Source organism: Pinus tabuliformis, chromosome 2_2 (genome assembly GCF_031772625.1).
Source record: "Pinus tabuliformis cultivar Carrire ecotype Pingquan chromosome 2_2, CPIR1, whole genome shotgun sequence".
In the NCBI taxonomy this organism is placed as follows: Eukaryota; Viridiplantae; Streptophyta; class Pinopsida; order Pinales; family Pinaceae; genus Pinus; species Pinus tabuliformis.
This window is the reverse complement of record NC_142300.1, coordinates 17,876,520-17,901,400: the sequence shown is the minus strand read 5'-3', so window position 1 is coordinate 17,901,400 and position 24,881 is coordinate 17,876,520. Positions and strand designations below refer to the sequence as shown.

Below are 24,881 nucleotides of genomic sequence, written 5' to 3'. Positions count from 1 at the left end.
GCAACGTGGAAGTCCCATCCCGGGTTTGGATTTTGCATCATTAATGAAAGGTTATTTCTCCTGGTATTTCTATGAGTATTATGGTGGATTATATGTGGTGTATATGGTTTTGGTTTCATTAATATTTCTATCCCTATTATGTTGGTTATGTATATGTTTTATGACAGCAACCACGTGTGGCTCTCATCATGTTTGTACTTGTAATTGAATGATCAATGTATCTATGACCTAATGGATGGAATGGATGGAATGGAAGTTGATGTGTTGAGGCATCAATGGTTCTTAGCGATTCTCAACGAAGTATGAGACCCCTATGCTCAGAATTGTTATTTACACCTGTAGATTACATATTCGCGATATGTTTGAAGAAATTCCTTTCATGGCTAGTAGGGGTCCAGTCAAGGTCTTGAACAAGTATTTTCTTTAGTACTATCATTTCCATGTTATTTTACTGATTTGAAGAGATGGTTCAATTCTGGGTAGTGACCTGGGCTATGGGCCTGAAAAAGTGGCTCAAATCCCAAAGTCACTGACATAGCACTAGCATTTTTGTTCTCTGGTCGCTGGCAGGCAAGCCTGTGAGAGTGACTTTGGGTTTTTGGTCGCCCTCATGCCTATAACATGGGAGTGATTGAGGCTTAAGTTGTCCAAAAGTTCAGTGGGACCCCAAGGTAAGTTGTCTAAATTATTGGATTGGTTCCTGAGGGTCCTGTAGCTGATGATTAATGTTTGTATGGTGTGTTTCCATCGGTTCCACTTCCTTAACGTGACTTAGGAGGTCAAATCATATCATAGTGACCTCTCGTTGCATGTTTATCCTGGCTAGTCGGTTGCTTGGGTAGAATTGGGAGGAGGGTGTTACACGTCCTTATGCCAACCCCCTTGATTCGAAGGTGGTTTTTGTTAGAGTTTGAAGCATTTTTAGAAATCCTTTTTTTTTTCCATGTCATTCAACCTCTTCTTATACTTTAGATATCTAGTTATAACCATGCTCTCAATGGAGGAAAGACTTGCTTTAGTGAGGAGGATATGATATGGTGTATTTTATTTAATTTTGAGATTACGGGCTATGCATTAATTTTGGATATATTCTATCTTTCTCGATGACTCTATAGAGATACTGCATCCCCAAACCTCATATCCACATAAGATAATAGGAGAATGAGATATTCAAAGATGAGTTTATTTTTATCCCATATACAAAGATATATTTATTTACAATTGTTTTGAATTCCATAATAAGCTTCCACCCTCTATTGATCCTTTTATCAATGTTATAATCCTAGTTGAGATTGTGATGGATATCAATTCTGAGATATTTGTAGTAAGACACTTCTTCTAAGTTGTTGTTTTCATTTACAAAAGTGCCAAATGTGTCAGATTTAATTATCATGACTTTCTTCATTTTTTCAGTATTAATTTCAAACCCATCATGGAACAATATTAACATGTACGTTATATTTTTCTAGCAAAAAGTAAAATCATTGTTTAAAAAAAATAATTTTATGTGTTTAAGTCTATTTTCATAAATAAAATTTATATAAATCCATAGGTTAGTTAGATTTCTTACATTTCATTTTTATTAGTAGAATTTTGAAGCATAAAATGCACATGCAAAGGAAAATAACAAAATAATAATTAAAATAATAAATTAGAATTGTGAAAAAAAAGAAAGGAAAAAAGAAAACACTACCTTTTTATTGAATTTTTTACTTGTCTCCTTAAGTTTACTCAAATATCAAGTACAAGATCTTGTTATATGTGGAATTAAAATTTTCATCCAAAAAGTGAGTATTTGCACTTAACATTTAAGTAAACCTGTAAATATGTAACTCTAAAATATGATTAAAAAAGACAATTTTCTTTTTTTTCCTCCAAAAATATTTGCTCATAAAGATGAAATTATTTTAAAATTGATTTTGATAATACATTTTTTATTTTGATATCCATTTTTTAATATATATATATATATATGGTTTTTAATCTGGTTAATTCAGGAAGAGATCGATGGGACATACTATCAGCATTATCATAGACCTTTCATTGATCTCCAAGTTTATGGGCTATAGGCCCATCTTTTTTGCATGAACACTTGTATATATTATGCTATTTTATTTTTACAGCACTTGAACAACTGTTTGAGACGTTTAGTCACCAATTTTGATGTTTATTTCTCTCTCTGAGAAGAGACAGAAACAATTTTGATACAGATTCTCTTGTAGAGAACAGACACTGGAAATTAGATGAATTGATACCAAATGTTCCCTGCGTGGAGAATACATATTTGGATCTTTTTGTTCTTTTGAACTTGATAGGCAACATGCCTCCACATGCATATGCTTAAGCATCTACAAAATGTAATTTCTTATATATTAATAGAAATTACGACTTTTTTCCAAGGGAAAAAAAAATATGGTTTTTAAAATTAAATATAAAATATCTTATTAAACCTATACATCTGCAAAATTTAATTAAACAATTTAATTTTATTTTTTGAAAGTGTGTGTGTATATATATATATATATATATATATATATATATATATATATATATATATATATAATTCAAAGAATACAAATCTAATGCCTAATTATATTTTTTTACTATGCCTAATTATATCTACGGGGCTTAACTAGTAATATAAATTATCATCTATATCTATAACCTTGGGATCAATGAAACTTAAATGCATAATCATTAGTAGTGATGTCATCGTATTATGACTTTTTCCATTATATATATATAATGGTTTATTTAATAGATGAAATGACCCTTTTTAAATATTTTTTTGGTCAATTTTGTTCAAAATCTGATACATAATTTTAAAAATCATAATTTAAGTTGTTTAATTTACAAATATGGAGTGTCTCATGATTTTTCAAGGAGTTGAATCCTTTTATGCATTTAAAAGTGTATTTTAAACAACTAAAAATCACAAACTCACTAGAAAAAAAAGTCATTTTTATTAGTTAGACTATACCTATATAATTTTTTTTGTCTCGGCTCATGTTTGACCATTATATTTTGCAATTTTGATTAATGATCATGTAATATTTGTGTGAAGATTTAATTTATATATAAGTTAAGTTTAAAGTCTTAGTTTAAATAGATTAGATTTAATGGTGAAAAACGAGAACTTTTTCATCATTGGTAAGGTTTAATTTTTATAATGGCTACTCACCCTAAAACCAAGAGACAACTTAAAATAGTGGTCAAACATGTGGTTGCACCCAAAGAAATTATATTAATGGTCTTATGACCCATCCACATATAAGTGGATCACATTCCACCCCATGCCTTTAAGATTTGTCAAATCTTGTTAGGGTGATTATATTATGAGAATTTTGTTCTATAAAATAATGAAAATTCAAAACCCATAGAAATAAGTAAAAGACACCAAAAAAATTCCAATAATAATAATATTGATGTGATCCAAAAAAATATAATCCGTAAATAATATAAACAATTTAAATACCCCTAAATTATATTCTATTAAATCATAAATTAATTATATGATCCCTAAATAGTTTAAACAACTTAAATACCTCTAAATTATATTCTATTAAATCATAAATTAATTACATAGACAAATTAAAAAAAAAATTAATAAATTAATTTTTTTTTTTTTAATCTTTAATATATATAAAAAATTATTTTTATTTTTATTTTTATAAATATAAATATTTATATGTTTTTTTACCGAAAAACATTAATAAATTTAAAATTAAAGTATATATTAATTAATATATTTTTAATTGAAATTTCGTTTTTTACTTTGATTTGAATCCGCATGAAAACATATAAAATGTTGTCACATACACCGCCATTGTTTTGGTTTTTAAGTTTGATTCAATTATACGTAATGGTTTAGATTATTAACAAATTCAAATAGTATTATAGCTTTGATTTGAAATTACAATGTGATTATTTTGGTTTTAAATTATATTTAATTAAATTTTAAATTTTAAGTTTGACATCAAATTGGTGTATGAGACCCTTTTGTTTGTGGGACAAGGGACTTACCTCCGCGTAGCGATTTCACTGTTAAGTCTACAAAGGCATACATAATGTATAATGTAATTATTTTGGTTTTAAATTATACTTAATTAAATTTTAAATTTTAAGTTTGACACCAAATTGGTGTATGAGACCCCCTTGTTTGTGGGACAAGGGAACCACCTCCGCGCAGCGATTTGACTGCTAAGTCTACAAAGACATACATACTCTACCCCCTCTGGTTTTGAACCTGTAACGTCTTAGGAGAAAACACATGCTCTTAACCATTAGGCTACTCAAGCTGTATATTAATTATAAAGTTATTAATTATAAAATTATAATTAATATCTATATAAAGAAGAGATAGTAATTGTGAAATATTATAAAATTATTTTCAATAACATAATAAAAATATAGTAAAGATTTAAGATAATAAAAAATAGGATTCAAGATAACAAAAAATAATTAAAGTAATAAGGAACTCCAAAACTATAATAATAATGTAGAGTTTGGAAGACAATCTTCTTTCTCCAATTATGAAGGGAAGTAAAAAAAAAAAAAACTTTATTTCCAATATCAATATCTATCATATCTTGCAAGATGTAAATCGCTTTATCAAATATATGAATATTAATAAAAAGGTACGAGAGTCACTCATTTGTATTTGAACTTGCATGCTTATTATTAAATCTCTTATTTCTCCCAATCACTTTAGGATAATGGTATTGTGGTTCAACGTCTATATGGGTATGCCAATCCTATTCATTAGTAACAAATTTCATTACTTTTTGGTTGGTGTTTGGACCATTTCTTTATGCCATGGAACTTCTAAGGTTAGCACCTCCATGTTGGATATTAATTCAAAGTGAATTAGAAGTTTGCACTACAATATCAACATTAGAAACAATTGGCTAAACTAGCACAAACTAGCACATGGCTCTTAGGATTTGGTGGTATTTGAATATGAGCTTTGGGAAGTGTTACCAACTTCCTATTCTTAGAAAAACGAAACCATGAAGCGTCTAATATTTCATGTTTGTAAAGGATATTTGCATTATAAAATATTAGAAGAAATACACAGTTTTCTTAGAAGCCATGAGGAACAAATTCACTGCAACATTTTTTAAGCTTTAATATTGCTTTAAAATTCATGAAATTAAATGTTAAATTACAATCCATAGAGTAATAATCATGGGATTTCATGGAATTAAGCAATGGTTGTAGTTTTGGAAGTTGATGTAATCTTCTTTGAAATTTAACATTGGAATTGAAGCAATGGTTGTAGTTTTGGATGATGATGTAATCTTCTTTGAAATTTAGCATTCAATCTGCATAAGGGGAAACTAATCCATGGCTACACTCATCTAGGGGAGATTTAAAGTAGGAAAGGATTATGCTAACAAGTACCATTCTAGATGATGACACTTGTTACTGTGCTACTTATTAAAATATTAAGTATATATTATAGAATGTATAGCATGAAGGAGCATTAGTATTTTTATATAAAGAAAAAGTGAACCTCTGTTTTTAGCTTGTAATTTTACTTTTCTTGAATTGTGATCTTGTTATTTAACTTTTAAAAATTATACAACAATGTAACTTCCATTACATTATTTAATATAGCTTCTTTTTTTTGGTGGAGTTCTACCTTTCATTATCTAAGAGAGCCAATACAAGTGGTAGTCTGTTTTACAGTTGGTATGTCCGTCAGGAAACCAGACCAGAAACACAAGTCAAGCAACTTAAGATTACAAATACTATATCTTATCAGAGCCACTGATAAAAAGAGGACTATACCCTAGTTTTCCTAATTACAAAACCAAGTGCTTATTCTATAGAGCCACATCTATTTTAAAAAAAACTTTCCAAACCATCTAAACACAAAGTCAGTATAAATGGAATGGACCGAGAAACACCTTGCAATATTTGATGCTGGCCCGGGCATAATTGGGTACTCCACTTAAAAAACTGGTGAGAGTTGAGAGATAAATTGATTGAAGGGGTTAAACGCATATTTGTGGCTTCTTGTTTTTATAAACACAGAGTAGTGTAGTACTTTTGATCACTCACTTCATATCCAGAGCAATGATATATGCATGGATTTTGGAGGGATTCTGCGTGCTGAAACTTTGTAAACGACTTTGTTTTTACTTACCCAGTTTTGACATCGAAAGTCATATAACACGGTGAATAGCATTACTCTTACATACACACTGTGTACATAAATGACAACGGAATTAACTATTCGCAAGCAGTGCAAAGGACATCGCTAAACCATAAAAAATTCCAAGAAAACAATGGAAGAATTATTGAGCAGTTGGGTTTGAATTGGCTGGAGGTTTTTGTCCAACCATTGAGCAGCGTGGTGAGCAGTGCGAGCAGTGTGGTCAATAGTATGAGCAGAGCAGAGTAGTGTGAGCAGTGTGAGAGCATGGAGTTTTTATGCAGCAGAAGTATCGAGCAGCGAGCAAGCAGTAGCAAATGCATTCAAACATGACAAAGGAACCAGAAATTTCAGAACATGTGGAGACAAATGATTTAGGACAAGTGAAAATTGCCTCATCCGCCAAAGCTGGGAAGTGGGTTTGGGTCAATGCCAAACAATATCGGGGCATTTTAAAATGAAGAATAGCCCGTCTAAAATGGGAGCAAGCAAGGAAGAAACGGTCTCAAAAGAAAAGTAATCGAGCCCTTCTCAAAAAGCACTCAAACAAGTCTCCTCCACAAGCACGTGGCAACAAGAAGTCCAAAGGAAAAGTCATTGATGATTTTGTCTTATATAGTCCCACATCCACACCTCTCACCTGGTCATCTGATCTTTATGTGAAAGAATTGTTAAATGCAAAACAAAGGTTGGAGGTTTTAGAAGATAAAGGGCAGGAAAGAGATCATATAATAACGGCTGAGAACAATGCGTTAGAAGAAAGCAATAAAATTTTAAAAGAACAAGTGACATTGCTACAGGAAGCTCCCTTGATAGGGAAGACAGAATGGCAACACATGAAGGCGGATGTGCAAAACATAAATAAATCTGTAGTGGAAAGTACAGAGGTGGTGAATGTGAAATCATCCCAGGATAAAGGGAAAATGATTGCCCAAATAAACAACTATGAAGAGAACACAAGAGAAGAAACGAAAGGAGATTCCACCAAAGTTTCCAAAACTTGGGCTCCAATTATTAGCAATTCTGCTAATAAGGAAGGAGAAACAAATATTTAGGTTGACAACATGCAAGATAGTGAAGGCAAGGAAAGACAAAATAGGGCAGCAAACATAATTATTAAAGAGGTGAAAGACTATGGGAAAAATGAATGCACTGTTGACCTTGCAAGGGACTTCTTGAAAGACAAGTTGCTATGGCAAGGACAAATATGTCAAGCATGGAGGGTGGGTAAGTTTAACGGGGAGGGAGCCAGGCCCATAAAAGTCATTATGCCTAGCTTGCGTGATAAATATATTATTCTAAGCAAGAAACATCTCTTGAGGGGTTCTCGTTTTTTCCTAGAAGAAGATTTAACTGTAAAACAACAGGAGGAAAGAAGGGAGGAAATTTTAAAGGTTAGGGCAACAAGAGATGAAGGAAAGAGAGCGTGGATTTATAAAGGCAAAGCTGTGATAGCGCAATTTGGACTTCCTTCCAGAACAGAGCAGCAAGATGGATAAAGAAGACACAACAAACTCTTCAATAGGAAATCAGAAAGAAAGGTTGGCATGGGAAAATAGGGACAAAGACTCAAATGTGAGTCTTGCATGTCAAAATAAATAGCAATCAAGTCATACCCAGGTTTCCTTAAGATTAGTTTGTTGGAACTGCAAAGGTTACCCATGGAGATGAGGACCTTGGTTAGGGACTATTGCGGAAAATAGAGACATAATTTGCCTCATAGAAACAAATGAGCATGAAGGGTGCAAGACACCTTTGTTTGAAGGATACTGGAAGATGGCAGTGTGGAACAAGGCAACAGGGAATGGCAAAGGGCATGGGGGTATCATGGTTTTAGTAAGGGAGAAAGAAGGTCATCTTATTCAGTTAGAAAAACAAGACTCAAATAAGCAATTCATTTGGTTTAAAATATCAGAAAATGGAAACCACATCAGAATTGCAGCATGCTATTTTGCACCATAGGTTTCAAAAGTCTACAAAGGTAGAGGGCTTGACCACAAAGATCCATTTGCAGCTTTAAAAGTGGATATTGCAACATATTCATAGCTAGGTGAAATCCTTATAGTGGGTGATTTCAATGCTAGGACTGCAAGTGAGCAAGCTAGCATTCTTTGTTGTAAAGATGATTGTGACCCTATTTGGCTTACAGAAAAAAGTAATCATCAGTGGGAAACAATTTCAGAGGACAAGGGCTACAATCTCTTTGGTGAACAATTGCTTACTCTATGTGGGGCCTTTGATTTAGTCATTTGTAATGGCTTGACTAGATGGGCAAAGTCCGATAATTTCACTTGCAATGCTTACAATGGAGCAAGTGTGGTAGATTATGTAATTTGCTCGCATGGTTTGTGTGAGAAAATGGAAGAAGTTTTGGTTGGAGATTAGCTGTGGGATTTGAAATAAGATCACAAGCCAATTTATTTATGTTTCTCTTGGATTGGAAAAAAACAATTAGAGTAAAAAATTCAGCATGTCCAACAAAATCTCCCACAGGGCAGAATTCTTTTGACGCCAGAAAATTGTAATACCTTCAAAATGACGCTAGAGAGGCTCTTTGAGAATGAGAAAATTACAATTCACAGCCTTCATAGTCATGAATTAACACATTTAATTCAATGCACACTTGCAAAGTGCAAAAGAACAAAAATTAAGAAGTCTGAAACAAATTGCTTTCCGGTTAATGCTTGGTTTGACGAGGAATGCAAAAAGGCAAGGAGAATGTGGAAAGAGTCAAACAAGGATAACATAAAGCTCAAATTGTACACGTAGTTATTAAGCAAGAAAAAGGCCGATTTCATGGTTTCAAGGAGGAAAGAACTAATCTTCCTTGGGAAAAATAATCCCAAATTATTTTGGAAGGAGCTCCAACCGAAAAAGATAGAAATTGGAAATAATATTACAGCTTCTAAATGGTTTGATTATGCAAGACAACTCTATGAGCAGGTTCCCAAGGTTAACCCTCCCCCCTTGGTCAACACTGATACTGAACTCTTCATGGTACAAGAGGTAGAGACGGGTATCAAGAAGTTGGGCGTTGGAAAAGCAAAAGACATAGCTGAACTCCAAGCAGAATATCTAAAGTGGGGCTCAAAGATTCTTGCACCTCGCATTACAAAAATCTTCAACACATCATACAACAAGGGCTCCCCACAGATTGGTCAACTAGTCTGGCAATACCTCTTTTCAAGAGTGGTGACGTCAATAATCCCTCCAATTATAGGACCATCATGATAAACCCTTTGTTTGCAAAGCTATTTGGAAACATGCTAGAAAAAAAAATTAGCAAGTGGGCAGAAGAAAGAGATAAGCGTGCTAAAGGGAAAGCAGGTTTTAGACCTAAACATTCCACAGATGATCATTGCATAACTTTAAGGCACATCATTGAAAAAGTTTGGGTGAAAAAGGAAGAAGCCTTTTGTTGCTTTGTTGATTTCAGAAAAGCGTTTGACTCGGTTCCTAGGGATAAAATTTAGTAGAGAATGGAGGAACTTGGGGTTCCTAAACATTTGAGAGCAGCTGTGCATAGGTTGTATGAAGATGTGAAAGTCAAAATTAGAACTTCAGCAGGCATTTCTGAAAGTTTTAGAAGTGATATCGGGGTCAAGCAAGGTTGCCCACTGTCTCCTACCCTTTTTGGTTTATATATCGACAAGCTTGAGGAGTGGTTAAATTCGCAAGTGGGTGATGGTATCTATTTGTGCAATTTTGTTATAAGGCTTCTTTTGTATGTAGATGACCTTATTCTGATTGCTAAATTGGCTCTTGGTTTGCAAGAGCACTTACTATCCCTTGAGAGTTTTTGTAGAAGTGTGGGGATGCAAGTCAATATCAACAAAACGAAAGTGGTGGTCTTCTCTAAGAAAAGAAAACATAACCAGCATCAGTTCAACTTTGAAGGCACCTTCTGGAAGAAGTTGCGGATTACAAATACCTCGGGATTGACTTCAACAAAAATCTAAGCTGGAATGGTTGTTGAAAGAAAAGAACTTTGGGGGGTTGGAAAGCATTTTATGCTTTTCAAAATAGGTGTAGAGAGGTAGAGTTATGGGATTGGAAAACCACTCAAACTCTTTTTGGGCTTCTAGTGATTCCAGTGATTCTCTATGGTTGTGAACTATGGGCTAGCAGTACCTCCGACATGCAATGGAGACAAATTGAGAATATTCATAAGCATTTGATTACAAACAAATTTAAGATGAAAAGTGCAGTTCCTTATGATATCTTGTTAAGTGAAATAGGGATTGCTCCTATTGAAGAAATTGCTATGGTGCGAGTCATAAGGTATTTAAAAAAAATTGAGCAAATGGAAGATGGTAGATGGCCTAAGGTTGTCTTTAATGATAAATTGTGCAAGAGAAAAAAAACTTGGATGCAGCAAAATAACAAATGGTTTAGTAAATGGGGTATTTGCTTGAATGCGTGTCCCATAAACAACAAAGAGATAAAAGCTTTTGTTATGGAAAAGTTCCACAAACGTATTTGGGATAAGGAGCTAGGCAGAAAGAAAAATTACTATATTGAAGTGTTTAATCCCACTCATAATCATCAACCAAAAGCATACATAGAGGCAAATATCTCTTGGAGAGCCAAAATTCTTATTGCTCAGTTAAGGACTAATTCTCATCAACTCCGTTGTGAAACTAGGCGCTAGAAAAGGCCAAAGGAAGTGTGGGAGGAAAGGGTATGCATTTTTTGTTCTTCCAGAAAAGTGGAAAAAGAAAAAAAAAAGAAAAAAAAAAAAACATTTCATTTTAGAATGTGAGGCCTTCAAAGTCAACATGGAAAGTTATGCAGATATGCTGGCAGCGAGCTCTTGGGATAATCTATTTAGCGAGGGGTTTGTCGAGAAGCTGGGAGCATTTAGAGTGAATCTTCACAAAAAAAGGGCCAAATACATCAAGCAGATGAAGAAAAAATCTGTCCCATAAGCTATCTTTAGCCTCGTGGACGTTAAAATAATTTCTTTCTTTCTTTCTTCCTAAACACAATTGTTATGACAAAGGGACCTAGTAAAACATAAAGCCATGTGCACCGATGACGAAATTCTTGAACGAGCCACCCATAGCCCCAACGAGCCATTGGTTACACTAAGCCACGAACAACGACCACCCCCGAACAATGACAAACCAAATGCAATGACCTAATGCAACGACCTTTTGGGGGCTTACTTTAAGCTAATTATGGGGAAATAACCTCTTAAGAAATGACCACAAATGAAACAAAATAGGGTGCCCAAGAGTGCAATTGAATGCGCGACAAGAGGAGAGAGACCAGATCTTTTCCAGTAGGGATTTGAAACAAGCATGAGATCGCCTCATAGAAGTCTGCGTATCGAAAGGATGCATGAAACTCGATGGGAGAGGTGTAACATGAGCGTAAGTCATGAAGGCCATCGACCTACTCCAAGCCACAAAGGAAAGACTGGGAATGGGGCAGTGCCTAATGCAACGTGAATTGAAAAACAAATACGCCACCTTTGAGAGAGGTAGTACAAACCCAAGGTCAGGCTGATGTGGGTATGCGCCATAATAAGCAAGAAGGTATGAATTGAAAAACAAATACACCACCTTTGAGAGAGGTAGTACAAAGTTACAAACCCAAGGTCAGGCTGATGTGGGTATGCGCCATAGTAAGCAAGAAGGTAGGAATGATGATGATGAGAAGGCATATCTTAAGAAACAGAATTATTTTGAAAGTAGCTTGCGGAGATCAAGGAGATACCTAAATGAGGGAGCGTGCGTGCTATGACACCATGCCCAGTCATGGAAATAAGAATCTCACCCAAATAATTATCGTAGGAAATCATAATACTACCAGGGAAGGATGAGATCATAGTGCAATGAGGGAAGTAGGAGAGAATGGTGTATGATAGTTGGGAGTACATAAAACATCACCTCACTCAAGCATTTAAACCAAGACAACTATAGTGGGCTTGGAGCACGGGTCTAACTAGGTGGCAAATTGTTATAAAGATCATGATCATTGTCGTGACAGACGTCTAAATCATTCACCCGTCGTGCCGGGGAAGTCCTGATATGCGATGGAGAGACAAGCATTTTTAGTTGATTCAGAAGTGATTGGGACCATTCTACATTTAGTAAGGTGCCTTCTGAATCCACTGTATGATTGGATAAGTAATCAGCTAATTTGTTACTCGTTCGATAAACATGAGAGAGCATGGGAGCTTGAATGGACCTAAGAAGTGAGGAACCTTTCAATATGTGGGACTCAATGTGCCAACTGCCTCAAATTTTGGAGAGGGGCCTTCTGAATCCAATGTGTGATTGGATAAGTAATCAGCTAATTTGTTACCCATTCGACAAACATGAGAGAGCAGGGGAGCTTGAATGGACCTAATAAGTGAGGAACCTTTGGAGATGTGGGACTCGATGTGCCAACTGCCTAAAATTTTGGAGAGGGGCGAGCCACATTGAAGTTTCTTTAGAATGGAGATAATAATCAATGAATCCCCTTCAATGAGTAGCTAATGATGGTTATGGCTTAAAGAAATGGCCAGGCCCATTTCCAAACCCCACAGCTCGGCTTCATTGTTGTTAGTGAACCCATTTGACCAGAGTTATCATTGAAGGCTCCTTCGAAGCTTTTCCTCAGGAAGCCCCATCAAAGTTAAGATTTATAAAGAATGGGGTAGGGGGGGACTAAGAAGAAGGACTAATAGACCTGGAAGAGAGAGATAAATTAGAGGAAAGTGAGAAGCTAGATTTGATACCAAGAAGACGCAAGATGTTCTGCTCAACAAGAGGGAAATCCCAATCCTGAGGGGACCAATGCATATATTTAATAGTCCCTTTGATTTGTGAAAGGATGAGGCTCCATACTACATCCAGGGTAGATGTGGCGTTGCTAAAGATACGTTTATTACTTTCTTTCCAAATATTCCAAGTGATGAACCCCAACATCAGGAGCTAGGCTCAATTGAGTATAGGGTTGTGAAAAGAGGGGTCAAACCAATCCTTTAGAGAGGCAACGACAAAGGGAGTAACTAAGTTTGATCTGGCAAAGGAAATAACCATCCATTCCCAAAGAAGGTGAGAGAAGGAATAGGAAAGGAATAAATGGTTGTGGTCCTCTAATTCAGCAGAACACATAATACAAATAGAGGGACCCAAGAATCCATGCTTTTGCAACTTATCCCAAGTGAGGGTTTTATTTTTAAGAAGTAGCAAGAGGAAAAGGGTGATTTTTGGCAAGTGCTTAAACTTCCAGAGATGTTTCTATGTTTGATTTGGATCAATGAGCTGAGTGTGTTGTAGAATTATGCAAGCTTCCTTTAGATTAAAATTCCCTAATGGACCAATCCCCATCATAAGACGTCATCATCTGACTGCAAAACTATGTTGCAAGTGTCCAAGATGGGTTTTAAAAGTAGTTTCTCCTCTGCATGAGTGTCTATGTGTGCCAATGATTGAAGCTTCTATGGGCGCTATGGTGAATCAACAAAAGGGTTGTCCCAATACTGAGTGACCAGATTTAAACCTCTTTGATGGTGACTATCTCTAATTTGATGAAGGTTGGTCTCAAAAGAAAGTTTAGGTCACTGATTCCATGAGTCTTCCCAAAACAGGGCTGAATTTCTACTACGTACTTCGCAAAAGAAATGGTCTTGGATTAAGGGTTTACTTCACCAAGTTGCATTCCATATATGAGATCTGGAAGTATTTTCTGACATTCTAGCCAGCTGAGGATAGTGCATGCCGAGTTCATATTGTTTAGTCAACATTTGGCACCACAAAGTTCAGGGGTTTTTAGCCACCTCCACCATATTTTTGCACTTAGATCTTTACTTAGAATCACCAGGTTTGTTAATCCCATACTCCCTATAGACTTGGGAAGACAAAGCTTGTCCCAGGCTACCAACGTCCATTTTCGATCCAATTTGGCTCCATCCCAGAGAAAAGAATGCTAAAGGTTTCAAAGCTTGTTAAGAATGGATTTAGGAGAAGCAAGGGTAGAGAGGAGGTAGGTAGGCATGGACTGAAGCACTGATTTTAGAAGGGTAAAACGACCAACAAGATTCAGGGCTTTAAAATCTAGCTTGAGAGTTTTGCCTCAATTTTAAGCAACAAGTCTTCCCACACTAATTAGTGAAGAGGGTTGGAGGTTAACGGGGCCCCTAAGTATTTGGATGGAATGGAGCTCTTCTTAAAACCTAGTAGATGGGAGATATGGATTTGGATGGCTTGCGAGGTGTTAAAGAAGAAGATTTGGGATTTGCTTATGTTGATATCCATGCGAGGGGTTGAAACAAAGTCATCAAGAATGATTTTGAACTCCAGAGCTTCCTGAATAGAAGGATGAACTAAAAGAAAGGTATCATCTATGTATTTTTGATGCATAGAGCGTTGATGATTGGTTCAAGGGGGAAAACCTTTAAGACGTTGTTGTGAGGGTGTAGATTTAATGGAAGGGCTCAAACCTGTAACTACCAACAAAACTATATAGGGAGAGATGGGTCTCCTTGCCTAATAACTCTTGAGGTAGTAAAGGTTGGAGAGGGAGAGCCATTGACTAGGATGGAGAAAAATTCTTTGGAGATAAGGGCCATTACCAAAGAGATCCATTTTTCATGGAAGCCAAAGGGCACAAGAATATGATAGATAAATTGCTATCTCACTTTATCAAAGGCTTTTGACATGTAAAGTTTTAGAATCATCCCAGGTTGCTTGGAGGAACGAAGGGAATGGATGTGCTCTTGAGTAAGGATAATGCTATCAAGGATTTTCCTTCCCTCTACATAGCCGGTTTGATTAGGGGATATTAGTGTGGGAAGGAGAAGCTTGAGTCTATTGGAAACTATTTTGGAGATGATCTTATAAATGACGTTACACAGGGCAATGCGTCTATAATCAGCAGGGGAATAAGCAGTTGAGGACTTAGGCATAAGGTATATAAAGATGGCATCGAAGGCAGAGAGCAAAGAGGTAGAACAACAAGAGTCCTCTACTACTTTCCATACATCTCTTCCCACAATAGCCTAGCACGCTTGAAAAACTTAGTTGTGAAGCCATCCCGACAAGGAGCTTTATTTCTTGGCATACCCATGACTACTTCTTTGAGTCGAGAGGCACCTTCTACAACCCAGTATGACCCTGATGTGTAAGAATGTCACACCCTAAAAAAGACAATAAAAATATTTTTTACTAATGTAGGCCAAAACATTAGCTTGAATCTTAAATTATATATAACTTTTTAATCTTATTAACGGACAAAGATTAATTATTAAAATATAACTACGTATTATTATATACAATTTGAATGGATAATAAATTATCTCATGCATTTAATAGTTCCTTTATCATATACATGAATTTGAATGGATCATAAATTTACTTTTAACAAAAAAAATTACCACATTAAAATTTCAAATTAGGTAAAATATTAAACATCTTTACTCAGATTTACTAAAGCTAATAACATCTCTTAAATCAAAGAATAAAGTTAATTCAACACAAAGAATCGAAAATCTTGCTCCAAAATATTTTAATATTTTTTTGATTAAATATTTGTAAAATGAATCTTTAAAGGGAAAAACCATATCCTATGGATATATTAAAGTCTTTAAAGACATAAATATTTCCACATCAAAGTTCTAATATTTGAAAATATTAATTTGATGTAGTTTTATTATAATTTTTGTTATCATGCCATAAAAAACATTATTAAATCTAATATTAATATTATTAAACTTAATAACTTTGGATTACTAATACAATAATAAATTTACTATGATATTCAATTTGTTGTATTATAATATATATTAATATATCATGATATATATTGACTCTAGACATATATATGGAGGGATGAACAAAGACATAAAGTGATAGAGGTGGAGAGATAGAGGGAGTGACAAGGGAGATATGGAGATAAAATGAAGAAGAAAGACATAGAGAGAGAAGAGTGGAGAGAGAGAGAGACAGAGAGAGAGTGACAAGGGAGAGATGGAGAGAGAGTGTGTATGTTTTGGGGTGAGATACAGAGACAAAGAAGGAGAGATGGAAGGAAGGGGGAAGAGAAGGGGAGAGAAGAAGAGAGGGAGGGAGATAGTGACGGGGTTGGAGGGTGAAGAGAGAGGGGGAGGAAAGAGATAGAGGGAGGTGAGAGAGAAAGGGGGAGAGAGGAAGGAAAAGAGAGAGAGAGAACGTGAGAGATAGAAGGAGAGAGGGAGGGAGAGAGAGAGATGGAGTTGTAGGGAAAGAGAGAGGGAGGTAAGAATAAATACAGAGAGAGAGAAAGGTGGAGAGAGAGAGAGGGGGGGTGATAAGGGAGATAGAGAGAGAGGGAGTGATAAGGGAGATAGAGAGAGAGGGAGAGAGGAGAGTAGGAGGGAAGAGAGATAGATGAGGGAGAGAGAGAGTGAAGGGGAAGAGAGAGGGAGAGGAAGAGGGAGGGAGATATATATAGATATGGAGAAAGGGTGTGTATGTTTTGGGGGTGATATAGAGAGACAAAGGAGAGGCAAAGGGAGATAGAGATATAGATGGGAGGTGAAGAGAGGGAAGAATAGAGAGATAGGGAGAGGGAGGGAGAGATAGATATGGAGAAAGAGTGTGTGTGTGTTTGGGGGGTGAGATAGAGATACAAAGGAGAGATGGAGGGAGATATAGATATAGATGGAGGGGAGAGATAGGGAAGAATATTTCTTGTACTATATGCATTGATTTCAACATAGATGATGATTTCTAATCCTATTTGATTGCTTGCACTAGATGCATTGATTTCAATGTAGATGTTGATTTTTTATTATATTTGATTGCTTGCACTAGATGCATTGATTTCAGTTTAGATGTTGATTTCCAATCCTATTTGATGGCTTTCTCTAGATGCATTTATTTCAACGTAGATGGTGATTTCTAATCTTCGTTGGTTGCTTGCGCTAGACGCATTGATTTTAGTGTAGATGTTGATTTCTAATTATATTTGATTTCTTTCACTAGATGTATTGCTTTCAGTGTAGATGTTGGTTTCTAATCTTATTTGATTGCTTGCATTATATGCATTGATTTCAACGTAGATGTTATTTGCTAATCCTATTTGATTGCCCGCATTAGATGGATTAGGTGTTGTTAATCTTGAGACTGTAAATTATTAAAAATATTTTTCAAGATTAGATGGATGGGGGAGAGAGGGAAGAAAATTTCTTGCATAAGATGCATTGATTTCAGTGTAGATGATGATTTCTAATCCTATCTAATTGCTTACACTAGATGCAATGATTTCAGTGTAGATGTTGGTTTCTAATTATATTTGATTGTATGCACTAGATGCATTGATTTCAGTGTAGATGTGGATTGCTAATCCTATTTCATTGCTTGCACTAGATGCATGGATTTCAATGTAGATGTGGATTTCTAATCATATTTGATTACTTGCATTAGATGCATGGATTTTAGTGTAGATGTGAATTTCTAATCCTATTTGATTTCTTGCACTAGATGCATTGATTTCAGTGTATATGTTGATTTCTAATCTCATTTGATTGTTTGCATTAGATGCATTGATTTCAGTGTAGACGTTGTTTTCTAATCCTATTTGATTGTTTGCATTAGATGCATTAAATGTTGTTAATCTTGAGGTTGTAGATTATTAAAAAAAAATCAATATATATTTAGTAATACGTAAAGGGACACTATTAAGAAATAATTGGCTGTCAAAAGTTGCGGTACCTAGAATTAAAATGAAAAAGATGTGCATAATCAATCCTCTAGCAGAGTGAAAATTAATCCTTGACAAGATCGTGTCCCTTTTTCATCACCTTAAAATGAAAAAGATGTGCGTAATCAATCCTCTAGCAAAGTGAAAATTAATCCTTGACAAGATCGTGTCCCTTTTTCATCACCAACTAATTACTAATAGACAATTATATATATTCAAAATTACTAATAGAGTAATTGCATACAACAATGTATTCAAAATATTTATAAGAAGAAAATGTATATTTATAAACATCAAAACAAATCAAAATATTCTTGAAGGAGATGTGATAATTGTTTGGAGAAACAAATAATGTAAAGATTTTATAAATATGGCCACTCATTAAAAAAAATTCAAAAATACATTATTTCTTGACTTTGCAAAATAGACTATAGATAAAAAAAATCATCAAAATATTCTTGAAGGAAATAAATTATTTCCAACATAAACAAAAAAAAAATTCTTTCAAGAGTAATCTTGATACAGTAAATTATTAAAACTACTCTTCAAGATACATTTTGTAATATTTGGAGGAACACTATTTAGAATTAATTAGTTTTCAAAAGTTGTGATACCTAAAATTAAATGAAATAGATGTGCAATATCAATCCTCCTGCAAACTATTGACAAGATTGTCTCCCTTCTTCATCACCAACTAATTACTAATAAAAAATTACATACACATAAAAATATAACACAACAACTGTAACATTCACAAACATTACCATCCAAATCCAAACACATAAACACACAAACCACTCAAAGTATCCAAACACAGACGTACAAATCATTCAAGGAAAGCAACACAAACCAAAATAAAGAAGAGAATGATATGGTCATGCCAAGAAAAGAAAACATAATGTGAATTTTGAATTTTATCTCAAACATATACATAATAATGATAATCTAAAAATGTGACATTGTTGCCCTCAATTGGAACCAGCTTAGATCCATCTAACACCGGATCTATCATGCGCCGAGAGGGATCAAATCCCTTGAGGTGCAAACCTTTCCTCAAGTTCTACACACCAAAAAGAAGGTTTGCACCTCGAGGGATTTGATCCCTCTCGGCGCATGATAGATCCGGTGTTAGATGGATTTAAGTTGGTCTACTTCTTGAAATGAAATTTCTTTGAGAAGTAAAGCATTTTGTTATGGAGAGACCAAACAAGGGATGTGTTGAGTTACCTTTTGTATATTGATTCTCTTGTCATGGATTAACTCTGTTAGGAGAGCGCCAAAATGTTGAGTGAGAAGTCAAGAGATGTCCTTGTGGTCCTCCATTGGTTGATGTGGCTCATTGCGTAGATGAGTTATAGGGTTTGCTATCTATAGTTGATCATGGACTTGTGAAAGAATTTTGAGTTGCGCTCTCCTTCTTTCAACCATTTCACTTTAGATTTTTTTCACTCTAGATTTTTGCTCATATAAAATTTCCTCTTGCCTCAACCATTCTTCTAGTTGTCTCTTGAGAGATTCTTCTGCACTCAACCATTCTTCTAGTTGTCTCTTGAGAGATTCTTCTGCACTATAGCATTTTTATTAATATAATTTATTCAATTATTATTTTATATAAATAAATAGATAAATATAAATACTCAATTATTATATAGTTGACTTCGATTAATTTATAAGATGATTGTGATAAATTTAAATTTATTATTTTGGAATCCAAGATTTATAAAGATATTTTGATCCTTAATCTTTTAATAAAATAATTAACTTTTTCAAAACATATATTTTTTATTTTTTATATTTATGTAGTATCAAAATATTTAAATCCAAAAAATATATTTACATCCAAAAACAAATTGGAACCCTCTCCTACAAAAATTAAAATAAATACATGATAATTTTATTACACCTCTTACAAAATAAATATATTAAATCAAATTCTAAACACTCATTTTATTAAAGATCAGATTTATTTTGATCTTTAAGGAAATTATTAATTTTTTTCAAAATATAATTTTTTTTGTGTAAACTTATATCTAATCAATGAAGCTCCTGCAAATCTATTTAAAACATGAAATTTCTAAAAGCAAAATTGGTGATGAAACATGCTTTCATATTGTTGTATCTTCCAGCACTCCATACTTTAAAGAAATTGAAACTTTGTCAACTTTCCTCTCTGATGTTCTTATAAAATTCAAAAATTATAACAGGTAAGTGACCTATCCTTTCAAAATAAATATGTTATTATTAAACTCTAAACTCAATGAACATGAACTGAATTTATAGCATTGCAGATTCCAAAAATATCGTGGAATCATACCAACCTTGCCCTTGTTAGTTGGATTCTGAGATATGCTCTGAATGCCACTGTTAGTTGGATTCTGAGATATGCTCTGAATCTACAACAGAGAGAAAAGATGACCGCTTCTTCAGATGCAGATAACACCATCACCAATGGCCGCTCGTACAGATGCAGATAACACATCACCATCTATTATATATATATTTTTTTCCTCCGCAATTCATGTTTGCCATTCAAAGTAGAAGATAATGTCAATAACTTACACTCATGATGTTCTGACTTCTGAGAAAATTTAATAGCGAAAGACCAACCTCCTCCTTCCCAGAGTTGTTATGCAAATCTGACATTGATGCTCTTTTGACAAAACCAAAAACACAGTGATCCACAATATACATATGACCAATTACTGCCGCGCTTGGCAATGGCAGTCCATCCATCAAGTTCCTTCCGACAGAATACACGAAATATTGACACAAACTTCCGTGAAAGCCTCCACGATAATCCCATGGTGCTCTGGAGAATTCAAGGACAGGAAGCATTCCAGAAGCCCTCTCAATTCGGAGGGCTGATAGATATTCTTTTCAAGAATCATCTGAACCATGGAACACCTGAAATCAGAGTATGGATCCTCTGACCTTTTCACCTCTGCAAAGCTTTGGCAAGCTTTACCATGGACGCTGCAGCAACGTCCCTGCAATATCCCAAGATTCCCTCCAACATCATGACTGCATGCACATTCTTCGCATTTTCGCGCCCACCAATTACAATTTACTAAATCATTCTCAGTCTCATTTTCAGCGTTCTCCCTGCTGCGAGCTGCTGAATTAATATTATAATTCTTATTATCCAGTGCACCGCAGGTCCCTGGTTCGAAACCGGCGGCGGAACCGCTGGATTTTTTACCATTTGAAATTGGGGGTTTAGGCGCAGGCGAATTAGCTGCAGCGCTAGAAAAACGAGAATTCATGGGGGAAGAAACAAACGAAGGCACTGAATTATTATTACCATGATCCGCAGTGCCTTCCCCCTTGGTATTTTCTTTTTTCCGAGCGCGGCTTTTATTAACCCTGACTGGTTTTTCTTCTTCTTCTGTGCGGAGCCGGTGCGAATTGCTGGATGGTCTTCGGCATCTGCAGCCGACGTCCGACACAACCTCAGCCTCTCTGGTGGCACGCGATTTCCCCTGTTGTTGATTCTTTGATGGGTAAGCAATTTCGAAGCTTTTGTCATTCAAAAGCGAAAGGCAGAACTTATCGGTTGTTGCAGTCTCTTCATTTGATTTTTCCTGGACCTCTGCGACTTCAATTTTGCTTTTGCCGGAAGTATCCGCGGACAGGCGGCGCCATTGGTGGGAGCGGAGGTTCAGCTTCAATCGAGCCATTCCCAATTTCTGTGTTATGGGGTCATTCAGTTATCTGTGGTGGACTGCGAAACATTATTAATACCAGACAGACGCGCCGACTGATTGCGGAGGAGACGTGGGTTCTGGTAATTGGTGGAATGAGTCGTGCAAGCAATTCGAGATTACCGACTCTTTCACCACTCGTTGGAATAGTCTGCTTTCCAAATGGATTCTATTTTTTTTTCTTCCTCGCAGATATGGATTCTTTAATTTTATTTATTTTTATTAATTCCTTCGGGATAGACATCACTCGTGGCCGAGCAACTTCCATGTTTGATTTTTTTAGATAACAAAATTAAATTGCAATGGGATTGTATGGTCTTGAGGCTATATGAGCAACTTCCATGTTTTGATTTTTTTAGATAACAAAATTAAATTCCAATGGGATTGTCTGGTGTCGAGGTTATATGATATTTGATAACATTTAATTTCATTATTATAATTTTAATATTGACGATATGGAAAGTTATTCCTTCGCTAATTTTGTTTTAAAATAAATTGGATTATATTTTTTATTTATTAAAAATTCGTCTTTCTTGAAAGTAAAACAACTCGAAATTAGAAATACTGGGTAAGAATGAAAATTTACATACATATTATTAGAAATACTGGGTAAGAATGAAAATTTACATATATATTAATTACCAAGTGATAGAAATACTGGGTAAAAATGAAAATTTACATACATATTAATTCGCAAGTGATGATTTTAAAGAATATGGTTTTCTTAAATAATATAATATAATGAGTTAGTGGCTATTTGTGAATAGTAACTGATAATTATTTTGCTTACTACCAATTAAAAATTCAATTACAATAGATCTTTTCCATTTTCAAAAGAAAAGTTACATCTTAAATGAAAAAAAGTATACATACAAAAAGTAATCATTTTAAATGGTATGATTTTCTTAAATAAAAATGATAGGTTAGTGAATATTGATGGATAACAACCAATATTCTATTCATTATACTCACTCCCAATTAAGAATTAAGTTAACATAGATTTTACCATTTTCAAAAAAAACTCTCACTTATATGCCCAAAAATATATATATGCAAATGATACTCTAACCTTGAATGATGTTGGAATCCAATCATATATATAAGAGGTTTTGGGTATTTATAGCATACAAAAACTTGTGAGACATAATCTATAAATATTATTTTTTGAAAGTGGATATTATTTTAGTATCCCATATTCCATTTGTCTATGGATTTTTTTAAGTTCATTTCCAAATTTTTAATTTTTTTCCTCTTTCAAAATGTGTTTATGTAATGCTAGGAGTATGAAAGGGTCATCATTAACGTTGATGGAATATATATATATATATATATATATATATATATATATATATATATGCTTTTGCATAGGTGGTGAACATAGTTTCAAACAATAAAGTAGAAGTTTCGACACTCCAATAGGGTCTTACTCTTCTCAACTCTTGAATTCATGAGGGAATGTCTATTTTAGGGAACTCTATGTTTGTCATCATTGCATGGAAATGAATTAATGCAACGTCCTCTCCATCCTTTCACACATTACACAATGACCCTAATTGGTTATCAAGAAATTTGAATAAAGTATCATTCTTTAATATTCTTTACGGAAACGATTTCATTGGAGATGAAATGGTCAACTAGGGCCTCATGATAAACAAATGTTGAGTCGTCGCCAATGAAAATTACCTGGTGCATTTTTCCGTTTATCCTGATCCATTACCTATCTTGGATGAATAATATATGAAAGGTTTCAAAGGGAGGGATTCTTCCTACCAAATCACATCATGTAAAAGAGCACAAGCAAGCTTTATTACACATCATCTTGCCAACACGACCATCCCTCTGCATGGATAAGGTTGAAGGGAGAGTCAATGTTGTCTTCCACCAACCCCTTATTTTCTTTGCCCTTTACACTCTCCTTCACATCATTTTTCTCCTCCATCTCTGAGTGATCTCTTTGTCTCTCCTAACTTTGGTGCAAAAAAAATGTTGTGATGCTTCCTCCTTGCGTATGCACACATTCCCATTTCTACAATTCATACTTGTTACCACCATTGTTTGGAAAAGGAAACCAATGTCTTCAAATGCTACATAAAGAAATGCAAAAGAAAATGTGAAGGCATCAAGGGCACTATTTCACATGTTAAATGTCTAGCTCTTGGTTGCAGAACAATGTTAGATGATTATAAAATTAGAAGAGGTGAACATTTTTTATTGATGTACCATCTTCCACATATTTAATCTTAATAGAAAATCACCTACTTTAACCTTTCTTACCTCCATCTCCAACATTTGGTCACTTAGGCGCTCAAGGAAATGTTAGTCCCCACCATTGAAAATGATTGAAATGCAAAGCAATAATGGTTAAGAACAAATTCATTACTATAGTCCTACTTTTTATAATTACTAATAATCATCTAAAATGAATGTTTTCCAAATAAGAAATTACTCAATAGTTTCCAGTTGCTTTTGTTGATTGTTTTTTGCCCATGAGAAACATCTGTTAGGGGCATTTCAGGCTACCTCTGCTTTATTAAAGTCCTATTTGTTTTATTTACTTTAACCAGATAAATTCTTGAAATTTAGAATATTGTAAAAATATTCAAATCTTGGAGATAAATTTTGATAATTTTAACTTTAGAAATAGTTGAGACCAAATTCAACACAAAATGTACATAGAAAAGCTAAGTGAAATGAATGCCATTTATTCCACAGTAACTTGAGCCTGACCTTCACAAGGACTAATAAGCATCAAAACAATTAGATCATTTCACATCTCACTTTATTACAATACCACGGCTTATCCATACCACATGTCTAAAAAATCATAAGTCACTCCATATCACATTTTTATATTGCATTCTTTTTAATTAATCAATTTAATTAAAAAGGTAAAAAGAGCCTTAATACTTTGAAGATAAATCTCAACCATTGATTTGCGTATACTACTATGAATATTCTAAAATCTTTCATGGAGGAGGTTAAATCCCAACCATCCGCCGCATAATTGTTAATAACAAAATTAAAATTTTGGAAGCCCCTTTTCCAAAATAAACATGCCTACCTTATTAATAACTATCTTTGTCTATTTTAATATACACCATACCCGATAATAAAGAAATTTATTTTTGCATATTTTAATACACAACTTCCATTATCATTACTATCAATGAGGTGACAATTATTTTAAATTGTTAATAAATTATGGTGTTTTTTATTTTCTTTGAATTTGTACATAAAAAAATTATACATTGTTTTAAAAAGTAAATTTTCAAGAGATTGTAACTTTTGTCATTTAAAATATATTTGTGAATGTATAAATGTATTTAATATTTGAAAAAATATGA

General features: G+C 34.3%; 1 pseudogene; it reads right to left on the bottom strand.

Moving 5' to 3' along the window:
• Window positions 1–20,569, bottom strand: part of LOC149191323 (asparagine synthetase [glutamine-hydrolyzing] 1-like) — a 49,242-nt pseudogene extending 28,673 nt beyond the window's left edge.
• Window positions 20,570–24,881: the final 4,312 nt, after the last annotated feature.